The sequence below is a fragment of the Rhipicephalus sanguineus genome, chromosome 7 (assembly GCF_013339695.2).
Source record: "Rhipicephalus sanguineus isolate Rsan-2018 chromosome 7, BIME_Rsan_1.4, whole genome shotgun sequence".
NCBI lineage: Eukaryota > Metazoa > Arthropoda > Arachnida > Ixodida > Ixodidae > Rhipicephalus > Rhipicephalus sanguineus.
This window is the reverse complement of record NC_051182.1, coordinates 39,901,867-39,915,447: the sequence shown is the minus strand read 5'-3', so window position 1 is coordinate 39,915,447 and position 13,581 is coordinate 39,901,867.

Below are 13,581 nucleotides of genomic sequence, written 5' to 3'. Positions count from 1 at the left end.
GTCTGACCCGGCGCCGACCGGGTCAGACGACTGAGGACACCGAAGATGGGGACCGACTTCGGCTTCTGAACGGTCAGAACAATCCACGTGAGGGCGGAAGTGTTTTGGTATCTAGATGACCAGAGAAGAGATATCGCCAGGCTGCAGGGCTATCCTGCTATGAAGGCGGTATTTATTCACTATAACATGGATTTGTCCTCGTCTGCAGCGTTAGAGAGAGCTTTTTTTTTCTTTCGCGATTCTTGTGCTGAGGGCGAACCAACGCTGTCTAGAGGACATCTTATTTGATAAGCTCACACAGCAACTTTCTCAGCAGAGCAGATGATCAATGGATGAAAGAACTTTATTGAGGTCCAGTAGGTCGTGCGAGTTTCCTGGCCCGAAGCGGGCTGCTCCCACGGTGGGACCGAAAGACCTTTCAAAAAGCCTTTCCGCTGCTTCGCGGGCCCGTTGGACTGCCCATAATTGTCCCTCTAATGTCGGACTGCAGATGTTATGTGCAAAATAAATGTATTCTTTTTCTCAATTCACTGGTGTTCATTAGTGATTCGAATGATTTGCTTAAGCTATGCTATTTCAAGCATAGCTCATTTCGTTGTCTAATGCGTGTTACTGTTGCTGTGAAATAATGTACTTTTTTATTGCAATTGATGCGTGTAATTATGTAATTATTAGTAATTATGTACTTTGTAACCCCGTCCATTCTGTAATGTATTAATGGCGCTGAGAGTACTATAATAAATAAATAATGAACTGAGAGTTTCAATGCGCTACAACATTATTTACGACATTATGCTGCACTTATAAATGTAGTTGCGGAGTACGAGGATCCTTGAAGAAAAAAGAGTATTCCAGCATCTGTACTGTAAATGTATTCAGGAATACTTTTTTCGTCTTACTGCAAAATTATCACCGAAATATCCCGTTACATCACAGGCAAATGTTTCTCAGTATCTTTTTTTTTTTTTGCTTCCAGTCAATGTAATGCGATAACTGTATTCCGGAATACTTTTCTGTGTATCTCTGAACAGCCCTGGTTGGCAGTGCTTTCTTGTCCCGCGTCAGCCTGTTGGCGCGCGTGACGGTGCAAGTTGTAGCGAGCGCGGGCCAAGAAACCACCGTTAACTTATCGGCCTACCGCTGCAACGGAGCCGGCGAGTCGCGGCCGCAGCTGATTAGGTTCGCTGAAACCACGGCTGAGAGCAGCATGTTCGCTGCCGCGCGAATGCGCTAGTCACGTGGTTCTTTTCGTACTTCGAGGGCTTTCATTGCAGCTTGGAAAAAATGGCATACGTGAGAGTTTCTTTATCGCAAATAATGCAATGGGGGTTCCTGAAGACGCTCTCGAGCTTTGAAGTCGAATTTCTTGCATAAAGTCAATATCTAGCAATTTAGTGAAATACTCCCAATTAACAAATTAATTATTTACAAAACGAAAAATTGTCTGTAGTGCGCAAGGTGGCTGTCAGCAATTTGCAACTAATTTCACTCGTCTGCCTCTAATATTGTATTTTTAACCCTTGGCTAAAGATGGCTAGAACACCATATATAATTTCGTAGTCATGTCTCGCGTTCATATGTTGTGTGCTGAAGCCAGCGGATCGAATAGAAGACGCCGGTGGTGAGCCACGAAAAGAAATAGCGTTCGAACATTCGAAAATAGTGGTTCTACGGCAGTTATAGATTTTACATGCCTTCGAAAAAAAGTTCAGCGCTTAAATCTGGATTGTACGGCGAACCGCTCCCTTTTGTGTTCTTATTTTTTACGACAAGGCACGAAGACGACTTTTAAGCGCTCGTTTTTCATTGTTAGACACAATACTATAGAACTAATAGACAAGAAAGCCAAGGAAAGCATAGGGGAAGTAATTTGTAGTAATTAGGATGTAAATGTGAGGAACGTAAAGTGGACGGAAAGCTAACTTGCCACCGGCAGGGACCGAACCTGCGACCTTCGCACAACGCGTCCGATGCTCTACCACTCTTTCCGTTTACTTTGTGGCGTATATATGCGCGTTATTCGGGTTATTCGAAGGTCGCAGGTTCCGTCCCTGCCGGCGGAAGTTATCTTTTAGTCCACTTTACTTTCTTCACATTTACATGCTAATTAATACAAAAAAACCCGTATACTTTCCGTGGCATTATTGCATGTTAGTTCTCAACAATAGTGTGTCTAACAACAAAGAACGAGCCCTTAAAAGTCATCTTCTTTCCTTCATTCGTAGCGAGGGTCTCGTTCTGGCAGATTTGATGCCTTCAGGCAGTATGCGAGGGATTATTGTCCAGCTGACCGCTCATAATAAAGAACACGCCCTGCGTGACGCCAATAGGCAGAAAAAGAGTGTTCAACCCTCGCCGCCTTGGCTGCGATCGGCGCTGACTAACACTCTTAGGTTTAAATGCACATATATACCCCGTAAAGTGGACGGGAGAATGACCGACAGCGTACCTCAGTGGTATGAGCATCGTACGCGTTATTCGAAGGTCGCAGGTTCGGTCCCTGCCGGTGGCAAGGTACCTTTTCGTCCACTTTACTTCCTTCACATTTACATCATAATTACTACAAATACCTTCCCTTATACTTCCCTTTGCTTTCTTGTTTGTTATTTCTCATTAATATTGTATTATGTACAAGAGTAACGATGGCCCTGCTGGCATAGCACCTTCACTGGGTTTTCTGAGCGGGAGTAAAATTCTGGACAATGGAATGGGACTCATGGCACCATGTCTTTTTCCTTGCGCGTCTTCTTCTGCCCAAGGCATTACTTGCGCTAGGAAAACCCTTATCGTCTAAAACCCTCGTTTCAGCGCTATCTTCTCGCACCTCCAGGTTCGTCACGAAACGGTCACTGAGGAGTGCGCATGTGAAGACCCGAAACCGCGCAAGCATTGCTGTGTATGATTTAAATTTTGGGTGTGTGTTACCTTGCTCTGAGACAGTTGAGTTCCTGGCCTCTTCTGCTGGACTCTGTGATGTGTCCGTTGAAAGCGTACTTGTATTTGTCGTCGGTGCATTTGTGGAAGACTCTGTCGATGATTCATCTGTAAATAAAAATTGAATGCACTAGTGTCCTGTGCAGTTTACTTGATACGAACTGCAAACATTTCCAGAGTTATAAGGATTATGTCCAGTCTGACAAACCGCGTGAGTAGATCTCACATCATGCTTCAAGAGTGAATACACTTAATACTGCGCAGGCGACTATGAAGGTGTTTATAACAGATCAGACTCGGTGTAAGAACGCTAGCTCCTAAGCGGTTTCGGCACTAAGCGTAATCCATCATACACATTTGTATATAGCCATCAATGACCCTGACGTCCTTTCGCCGTACGCTCCAGCATGACATGTTTTTTTTTTTTTTTTTAACAAAAAATGTCTCTCTATGATGACATGTTCACACTGCCCATAGACTGTCGCGCCACCAAGCTCATGTCAAGAGAACCCTCTGGAGGAGGGTTAGCAGACGACAAAGTGGCAGCTCTGGCATTGGACGGAATACAGCGCAAAAGAGGACGGGTACAAGGAAGGCGACGCACACACGGCGCCTTCCTTGTACCCGTCCTCTTCTGCGCTGTCTTCCGTCTAATGTTTCGACGCTAAGCTCGCTCTGGCAGCCACTGCCTTTGTTCGGCTGTGCCAGCCTGAATGTTAGCACGCTGGCAGGGAAGGAACACTACGACGTTGCACTTTGCCTGCATCACTGAACATACTGGACTCTCAGTGACACGATAAATCTGATTCGATTTTGCAAAACGCCAACTTTTCATGAAAATACGTGGTAAGTCGCGCTTCCAATGGTAGCCCATAGCGTACACATTACAGCTTTGCGAGAGTTTCAGTAGCCACGCTTTCAGCTGAAACTCACGTTCTTTCACTTGTATACAGGAAGTTTTTATTTTATACAGTACAGATTGTTAATAAAAATGCTATGATAGTAACACTCGCCCTGTCGTTTTCGCACACGAACTCTACGTCGAGACGGAAATACTTTGCCCCAGCTGAAATCGCAGCCTCGCGCTAATTAACAAATACTCGGTAATTAACTTTTTAATATTGACAGGGGGGTGGTCGTTTATATTAGAAAATTGAAGTGTGTTCAATTTATGGCATACCCATTTTTTAGAAAGAAGAAATGCTGCATGCGATTCAAGATATTCATTATGGAAATTCAAGGGCGGTACCAGAACTGTCGGCGGTCTGGCGCGGAACGACTGGAACTGCACGTGACAAGGAAGTGAAGAAATTTGAATCAAGGCGCGCCAAAGCAGAACCCTGTCAGGAAAATCGGCTATCATTCTTAAATACACAAGTAGACGGGTTATTCTTCGGACACAATCTGTTATGCTTATCGGTTTATTTCTTTACGTGTCCCAACGGAAGACGCTGGCTTCAACGTTGGCCGGCATCGGTGTGAACACTCTAAATGATACTAATCGATTGTCCGCAATGTCCGACTTAGAGAGCTTCGACGACTGCTACAAGGGCATTTATAGAGTTTCTCAAGAGTACAGGACTTGATAATAGACTTTAAGAAGACCACTGTGTTACGTGGTTATTGTACACACGCATCACCTCTTCCTGTGCCCATCATCATCTTCATTACCCTTTTTCTTTCTTCTCCTTTCTCCCTGTGCAGAGTAGCAGGCTAGAGCGTTCAAGCTCAGGCCGACCTCTCTGCCTTATAATAAATTCGCTCTTCTCTTCTAAAAACAGGCACGAAAAACTGTTTCCATGTCTGCAAGAAGACGCACCGCAGTGGCTGTTCCTGAGTGTTATCTTTCTCAGACAAAAGGAAAACGTTGACATTGCTCTTTTCTTGCGCACAGCTCGAAAGAAGCACATAAGGAACAAACACCGCACCATTGCGAAAGTGAGGTGAATTTTCCCTTTTCGAGAAAAGATACAGCCACGACGCCTTCATACAGCCTTCATTCAAATTCCGTCACTTCCTTGTCGCGGGTAGTTCCGGTCTGGCGCAACAAAGTGGTCATATTTCATGCACCCCGGGCACGATCAGATCGCCCTTGTTGAAGTTACCGTGGAAAAAAATGAATATTTGAAAAGGTTGATCCTGGTAGCAAACAGGCGCACTTGAATGTGAGATCAGTAGGGGGCTAACTTATACGTAGGCTTCAGTATGTTATTTTCTTTTTGAATGTCTGTTAAGCCATGAAATATTTTATGAAACGAGGACAAACGTAAATATTTGCACCTGACTCCAAGAAGAGGCCATCGTGAAGTATTCCTGATTTCGAAAAAAACTTATGAAAAATTCATAATCACCTGAGACGAAACGTACTGCTCTCAGCTGCCCATGCTCTAGCGCAGGGATCTCAACCTCATCTCAGCTAGCGGGACGCAGTCCCGACATTTAGTCCAACAAGAGTCGTGACAGTGAAGAAAGTCGGAGTGAGGGTCGGGTTAGTTCAGTTCAACCAAATGTCACCAAACGATGTCATTTGAAAGAATGCCTTTCGCATATCTCATATATGGTTCATATCCTCAGGGGAAAGATATCGATACCGATCCGCAGAAGGACTAAAATTCTGAAAGGGAGTTTTTGTTGTACGGTTATGTTTCAACAGATGGTGACCCCATGGGGTGCCTCAGAAAAAAAAAACGCTTCAGGGCTTGAAACCTGTCGCGTCTCTACAGCTCCCCCCGAACAAAGCGCTAATAATCGCAAAAGGCCCGAAAATATTGCGTATATCATTTAGAAAATCAGAAAAATTTGTTCATTGTGAGGCCGCGGGCCGCGTACGTGTTTTAGAGTCCTGCTCTAGTTCATCGATGATTACTTTAGAAAAATGATCAATAGTGGTACACTCCAAAAGTTGGCGTACATTCGGTATGTACGGGCTTTCCTTCAGGCAGGACGGTGCTTGTATAAAGTTGCGTCTTGAGATGTTTAATATGCTGCTAGCTTGACATTTTTGTCTGTTAGCTCTGATTATTATTGTGTCAAACAAAGAAACGAGCGCTTAAAAGTAATCTTTTTTCCTTCTTTCGATACAATGTAATATACGTGTGCCTTCCATCTTAAGTTTCTGCGCAAATGACTCCTAGGTACTTATATTCCCTACCAAGGGATAACAATTGCTGCATTCATGGTATAGCGTGTCATCACGGGCTAATTGTTGTTCGTGAGTCTTTACAGATCGCAGTTGAAATGACCGAGAGTCATGCTCCAAGTGGAACGCTAAGACATAATGTCCAAATCACCTTGCAGTTGTACACTGTCTGCATCACCAAAAGTTCACGGTAAATACTGCAGTCGCCACGTATATAACCTTGCGTATGCGCTCACTGGTAACAATTACCCTTGCTGGCATCGCCTTTGAAATGGGCGCTCACACTTATTCGCCTACAACTCGTTTGGCTTCATTAAACTTTCATAACGCTCGCATTCTGAAGCAGCACAGCCCTCAAGTAGACTTCACTGAACGGTGCGGGAACAATTGTGAACTCTGCACGTATTCTATCTTATCTGTTGTTCGTTCCACGACAACACCAAGGCGACGGGATATTTCGGGCGGGACGAGAGAAATGAAACAAAGCTCCGTAAGCCATCTTTAACGGCGAAGCAGTTTAAGCCATCGGCAACTCGTACTCCGTCCTGCAAAACTCGTCAGGTGGGTATGCGCCACAGTAATAGACCTTTTTCAAGCACACGAGCGCCAACAACGGGCGCGCAAGCGCTCATGGGAAAAGTGTGTACGCCGCAGCAGTAGCCGCGACGAGCGCGCGGGCACGACGCTTTAGCTTTCCGCCTGCCCCCTACCAGCATCTCTCATATCAAAGCGTAACACATTATTACGTAATTTACTGATGGAATACTTCTATATTTAGCTACGACGGTCTCTCTACCATTTACATCTGTCTAGGGTTCCCCCATGTCACTGTTGGACCAGCTAAGCGGTTCTGAAGCGTCATTGTTGTTTTTTTGTCACCAGTATGCGCTACGACATAAACAAAAAGATACAACTCGGTTTCTTAGGAGAAATCCACGAGCGGTCAATGCAATCAGCGTAACTTTTTTTACTGAGCGACACGTTACAAAATGACGCTAAAGATTTGTATAAATTTTATACGCACACATATATATGTTGAAGAGCCGCATATGTGTTCTATAACCAGTTGTTTACGGTTGGGTAACGCTGCCAATGGCAACGTGGGTATTGCCAACACCGGAAGCGGTAAGCTGATATGTAGTGCTTATACGTGTCCCGAGAACGCACGCAGGTTCACGAACCTGCGTGCATGTTTGCAAGAAGTTCTCGACAGTTCTTGAACAAGGGCATCATCACCGTGATCAGTGAGCACCAGCAGCTGGTCATGACTTGTTATAGGATCCGGTCGTGATCGTGATGACGAGGGGTCCATGTGTAGTGAAGTATGTCGTATAGTAGAGCTGTTGGAATTCGTGGATGCCTCGGTCATTTCGTCGACAAATTGTCTGTCGACAGAGCCAGCGACCTGTCGGAACCTGAAGCCACCCTTCACGTTGGTGAGCATAGGCGTGCGCAAGGTTCCCCTTCAGGGGGGGGGGGTCGAAGGTTCGTTGCAGCGCCCCCCCTCCCAATTATGTCAATGTATGGCGCTGACATTGCGCTCCCTCCGTGTCGCAGCGCCACCCCTCCCTATTATCTCAATGTGAGGGGCTGACATTGCGCCCCCCCCCTCTTAGGTGAAAAGGGGAGGCAGCCGCCCCCCCTGCCCCCCTGTGCGCGCGCCTATGCTGATGAGGTATAGGCCGTCGAGGCTGGTAGGCTTGGATAGTGCTACGTAGACAAACATCGGTGGATGGTGTTTGTCGTATTCGTAGACTACCTGGGCGTATGTTGCCTACGTAGCCTAGTCTACAAAGCGGCTGTCAATCAATCTGGCATCATCCTCGGTCAGCACGAGGCCATCGCCCAGCCTCGTAAGAAATGAAGAGGACATTGCGTCGTTCTGGTGGGCGAAGTGCACTTTACGGTGCGGTGATGTAAATGTCATATGTAACTTTCGTTAATGTATTGCTCCGGGTTCGAGCAATGTTTCAATATGGCTTGCTGAATCATACGAATACAAACGTAATGTTTATTAAACTGCTGTAAAAGCGGAGCCAACCCTGGAACTACAGACGTTAATCTGATATGACGCCTGTATCGTAGGAGTACACATCGTAGGGGTATCATGTAGTGTTTATTGCTTTTTTGTAAAATTAGATAGCCAGCACCACAACCACAATTGACGTCGCACCGATATTACGCCTGCGTAGGCAGTTTTTCCAAACCAGTTTATAGACCTGGCGTGGCTCAGTGATAGAATACCTGATTGTCACGCAGAATGCTTGGGTTCGATTCCTGCTGGGATCCTAATTTTTACTCTTTCCATTCGTTGTGTCAACGCTCCCTATGATGGTTTTCCTTAACGCTCTAGCATTTAAGTTACCAATGTCTGTTCTCGCCGTTCCTGGGTAGATATAAACTGTCAATCACCTGTGGCGCATACCCGTATACCGCGGCTAGTGGTAAACGGGTATGTGCCACACGTGTCTAGTGGAAAGGGTTTGACGACGTACATGACAGGGTCTTAACGTTATTCATGTCATGACCCGGCAATCATATTCGTCAAATCGTCTTACCCTCCCATGCAAATTTTGGGCTACACCAAGTTAAGCAGGCGACCATGAGAGCACCCAGACGTAGGCGGCTAGATAGATAGATAGATAGATAGATAGATAGATAGATAGATAGATAGATACGTAGATAGAAACGCTCAAAGTGCCAGAGGTTCGCTAAGAAATGCTTCGCATTTAATAATTGCGAGAGCCTCAATACGGTGCCCAATCCTTATCACCAATAAATTGTTTATCAATAAAAAGACCCATTTATCGTCTCGACAACCCTGCATGATCACTACAACACCGCATTGCCACCTTTACATGAGAAAGTTAAATGAGAAAGTTAAATGAAACTATACTAGGCACTGTCAAGCAGTAAATTAGCTCACTAACTCAAAATAAAAATGCCATATCGAAGTCCTTCACTGTTGGTTCAGATTTCATCACCGGCGATGTGAACTGACAGGTGACGAAAATCTTTCATAAGCGTATTACTATTGGCTGACAACGCATATAGTGTTAGTATTGAGAAACAAAAATGCACGCATCTGCACGAAGTGATTCATGACGAGTGGGCGAAGCTCTGGGTATCGTACGAATGAGTAGCCGTACGTTACCCGAGCGTTGCCCCATAGAATGTAAATAGAGTGACATAAAGTAAATCTGCCATATATATTAGTAAAGAGCATACCAGAAGCACCTTGATGAAACGTCAGTGTTACAAGAAATGCTATTGGTAGGACATTCATTTTAGTGCGCAGATACTGGCAATCTTCGCCGAGTAGCTCTCTTGCGTGCTAACGGGAATGCCATTCTTTCTATCTTCTGCTGTGGAATATATATGGGCGACTTGGAATTTCTCGCTTTGATTGAGCAAGCTAAGCAATGCAGCTGCAAAAGTTCAGGCACGGATTGTTTTGCGAATAAAATAAAAAAGAACAAACAATAATTCAGCAGTATACCTGCGGCTTCTGTGTCGAGCGCTGTCAATAACCGCCGGAATACAGCACGAGGCTTACAACAAGAACATGTGACCGCTGCTTCCTACCGATGCACATGCCAGCCACGAAAGATGCACGTGATGCGTCTTTTGCAGCTGAGCGTTTCACGCAGAAAGAACATGACGTGCTTCTGCTACTGGTCAGCTAGAACAAAGGAGAGCATCGAAACATAATTTATGACGCCGTGCTTTTACTTCTACGGCTGCGTTTAAGAGTGTTGGCCCCTGATCGCATTCATCCGCTTGGAATCTAGTTCAGTTCCAGTCGTCGCAAGAAAACATGCAACTTGTAATTTGTAATCGCCTGCTGCATTTGCTATCTCAATTTCTGTATGTGCGGCCCATATAATCAGGCAGTCAGTTCGGCACATGCGCACGATTAGCTTGCACATTGCCTGGCTTGTGCGTAACTCGAAAATACAAATTCAGTCGTGATCGTTTCCTCACTTCCTAAACAAGAGATATTTCCGATACATACTCAGCTGTGGGGATATCCAGAAAAATATCACTAATGACACGCGCCCTTATTTGTCTATATTCATGCATCAGGGTTACACCCACAAAACCTACTAGCACCGGCCGCGGCTATCCCGGTGCAGACGCACCGCATTGTTTGGGAAGTTTCGCGATTGTTTCAGATTGTTATCTTAAGATTACGCGCAGGACGCGAGTAGTCAAGATCATTCGGGCGCTTACGCGAGCACCAGAGATAACACTGGAATGTTCTATCAGCGATGTATAAAAGACGACGCGTTCCGCCGATGATCAGATTGTCGACGGCCGAGGTCGGCGCTTTGACTGCCCTTTGATTGTTACTTCTAGTAGTGGGTACAAGTTCGCCCAATCAAACGTTTCATCTTTACCCGCTGCGTTAGCTTTCTTCACCGTCACTAGCACATGACATCTGGCTGAAGTGCTGGTTCACTGATATTCCGCACGCTGACAAAAAGCCGTGAACCAAGCCGAAGCTGTGAACACGACGCCAAAGCCATGCCGGATCATCGGGATAGCCGGAGGCGCTGTGCGCGTGTCGTTCCTCCTCCTCTGGTTTTCGCTGGCGCTGTTTTACTAAAGGCAGCAACCGATGCAGGTACGGTTGCTCTTCCTTGCAATGCCGAAGATCCTCCGCCGCCGATGACGACGCTTCGACGAAATCTTCAGAGCACGCTGCTAGCCGAACGGAGCCCTGCAGGGTCGCCAGGTTTGGCTACTTTGCGCCAATTTTAGATGCGAAGCAGCTTTTCCTCGGGCTTCCTCCGTCCTTCCATTGGCGACCGTCCGCTCGGAAACTATGTGTGCTGGCACGCGTTAGCGCGTTCGGGCTGTGTAAGGGGCTGGCTAAGACGCTTTGGCCTCTCCCCCTTACACTCTCTCAGCAATCACGTGATGGCGAACAGCAACTACAGTGAATTCATGGTGTGCTCCACTTGCAAGGACGCGTTAACATCGGGTAAGATGCCCGTGATGAATGGAACATTAAGTCGACCAATGCACTGCTTCGCATCCCCTCATAGTTCCCTTTAGTGGGAATTTTTCTACTGTTTAGGCTGGTGGCAGAAGAGACATCGCCTTGGCTACTTGGCTCCTTTTTGGCTACTTTCTTGTCCCCTCGATTTAAGCAAGATTATCAATACCTGGTGCTGTCGCAACCACTGGTGTTCCAGTATATGGTGCCAAACATGACAGTCAAAGCGTGCTCCCAGCTCCGAAAATCGAATTTCGCACTTTGATTATGCCGATAATGATCGCTAATGAAAAGGATGGCGCAGTAGCTTAAGGAGGCGTAGGGAACAATGATGGTGATGACAGCGTACATATAAAAAACTACAGGTTTATAAACTGCCAGTGAAGCAGGCTTTGGGCACGCCCGCGCGCACGCACACGCGCACACACAAATGCTTTTGGGTACGTGGCTGCGACTCAGTGAGAACCATTCCATGAGGCCTCATTTTGCAGATCACTCATTGCTGAACGTGGCATTGCTGAACGTACAAATGGAAAGAATCGAAAGCGCTCCGCATCCAGGGCGACCTGCACTAATCGACATTAGAAATCGGATATCGCAAATTTTGAAGTGAGCAGCGAAAAACCAGGATACAAAAGTCAAGGGCGGCAACACAAGCACTAACAACAGTTGTTAATGAGCGCTTGTGTTGCCGCCTTTGCCTCTTGCACCCTGGTTGTTCAGTGCTCACTATAGAATGTCGCACCAACTCGCCCAACAATTATTCTTCTAGGATATCCGACGAACTACTTGTATCCTTTATTAGGCTTAGGTATACGGATTGTGATTCCGGATTCGTCATCATGGAAGAAATTATTGCGAAAGTGGCAACAGTGTATGCTTCAATGCTAGCAACTGTGATTTTGAGCGCACTCATCAAGCTGTAGCATTTTCTTTTTGTCACAACTTCTTCTCATTTCAAGAAAAGTCATTCAAGACGCTTGAAGAGTCATTCTTTCAACAGCGCCAACACTACGTCATTAAGGACGAAATGATTGCTAAAGTCATCAGTTTATGCTAGAATATCAGGAGTTACGATTTTGAAATGTTTCTGCTGCACACATTTACAATTTCGCCGCAAGGCTATTGCAGTCAGTCATTTAAATAAAAATATGAAAGTGGTTTTCACACATGCCTGGCTACTTTTGGCTACCTTTACTGCCCTTGGCTGAAGTTGGCTACTTTCTGACTAGTTCTTTTTCAATTTTCTCGATATTTTTTTAGCTTTTCGATCTGGCAACCCTGCACAGAATCACTCTGAGCACTTTCGAGACCAAACACGCAAAGAGTTGAGGCCTCCTGTATAGACGGTTTGCCAAGCGCTTACCGTTCTCTGGCTACGTTGTGCGTTCACAGGAAACGCTCCCTAGAAAGCTGCCTTTTTACCTCCCTCTCTTCGCGTGAGCGCGAGGAGATGGGGTGGAGGTGATGGCGTGAGCGATGCCTCACATCTTTTCTCCTCTCCCATTTCTCTCTATCCGCCACATCTGTGCGCTCGTATATATAGCGGCGCGCGCTCGCTCCCGTTGCAGTCTCCTTCGCAACGGCGCTATGGACGCTCGCGAAGGGAACGTAAACGGCAACGCCGGCAAGCGAATCTCGAAGCTGCGAAGCTGCGAACGCGCACGTTCGCTGTGCTTCCGTCATTCTCTCTCTGTGCAACGGTGTGCGAAACGCCATGAACAGCGTCAACGTCGGCGCTAGTTGCAGCGGCAGCGCCACCGCCGCGGAGCAGAGGAAGGCTCGGGAAGGCGAACGTAAACGTCAGCGTCGGCAAGGCGGTAATTCAAACGCCTCGACAACCTGCGTCTCATACGCCACATAAGAAAAACGGAAACTCGATGCGCACCCCCCGCGAGCCTTTCGCATCCACCATTGTTGCCGGTAGGGGAAGATAATGTGTAATTTTTAGCATGGTTTAAGCCTGCGTTGCTGGCCGCGGCTGCTTGTGTTTCGATGTTTTCTGCGGACAGAATTATTCCGATGAAGCGCTCGCAACTCGGGCACTGATGTGCGGTGCCACGATGCAGTCTGCAATCCACAATTAACTTGCTATTACAAGTCAAAACTTTCTGTTTCCCGACAGACGAAGGCCTGGATTGCAGAGATCAGGCGACAAATACTGGATTCCCACAAAGAGCGCGTAGATTTGTTCTGTCCATTTGATCAAAGGCAAGTAATGTTCAACGCATACTCAGACTATGATCAGATGTTAGTCGAAGGTCCCCAATTTAAAGGAACACGTCGGACTTACGCCTGAAGTGGATAGCAAAATGTGAAATCAGGCTAACACCGAAAATCTATCGTACGGGTGTTTCTTGTAGTTGGAGCCTCATCAGTGTTGTGAACTGTTCGAAGCAACACTCGGGCCACCAAAGCAGCTGCGCTCAACATGAATCGCAACATATACAGTGTGCTGACGTCGTGGTGCACGCGTTTTGTTGCTGATTGCAGCGACGCCTGCGAG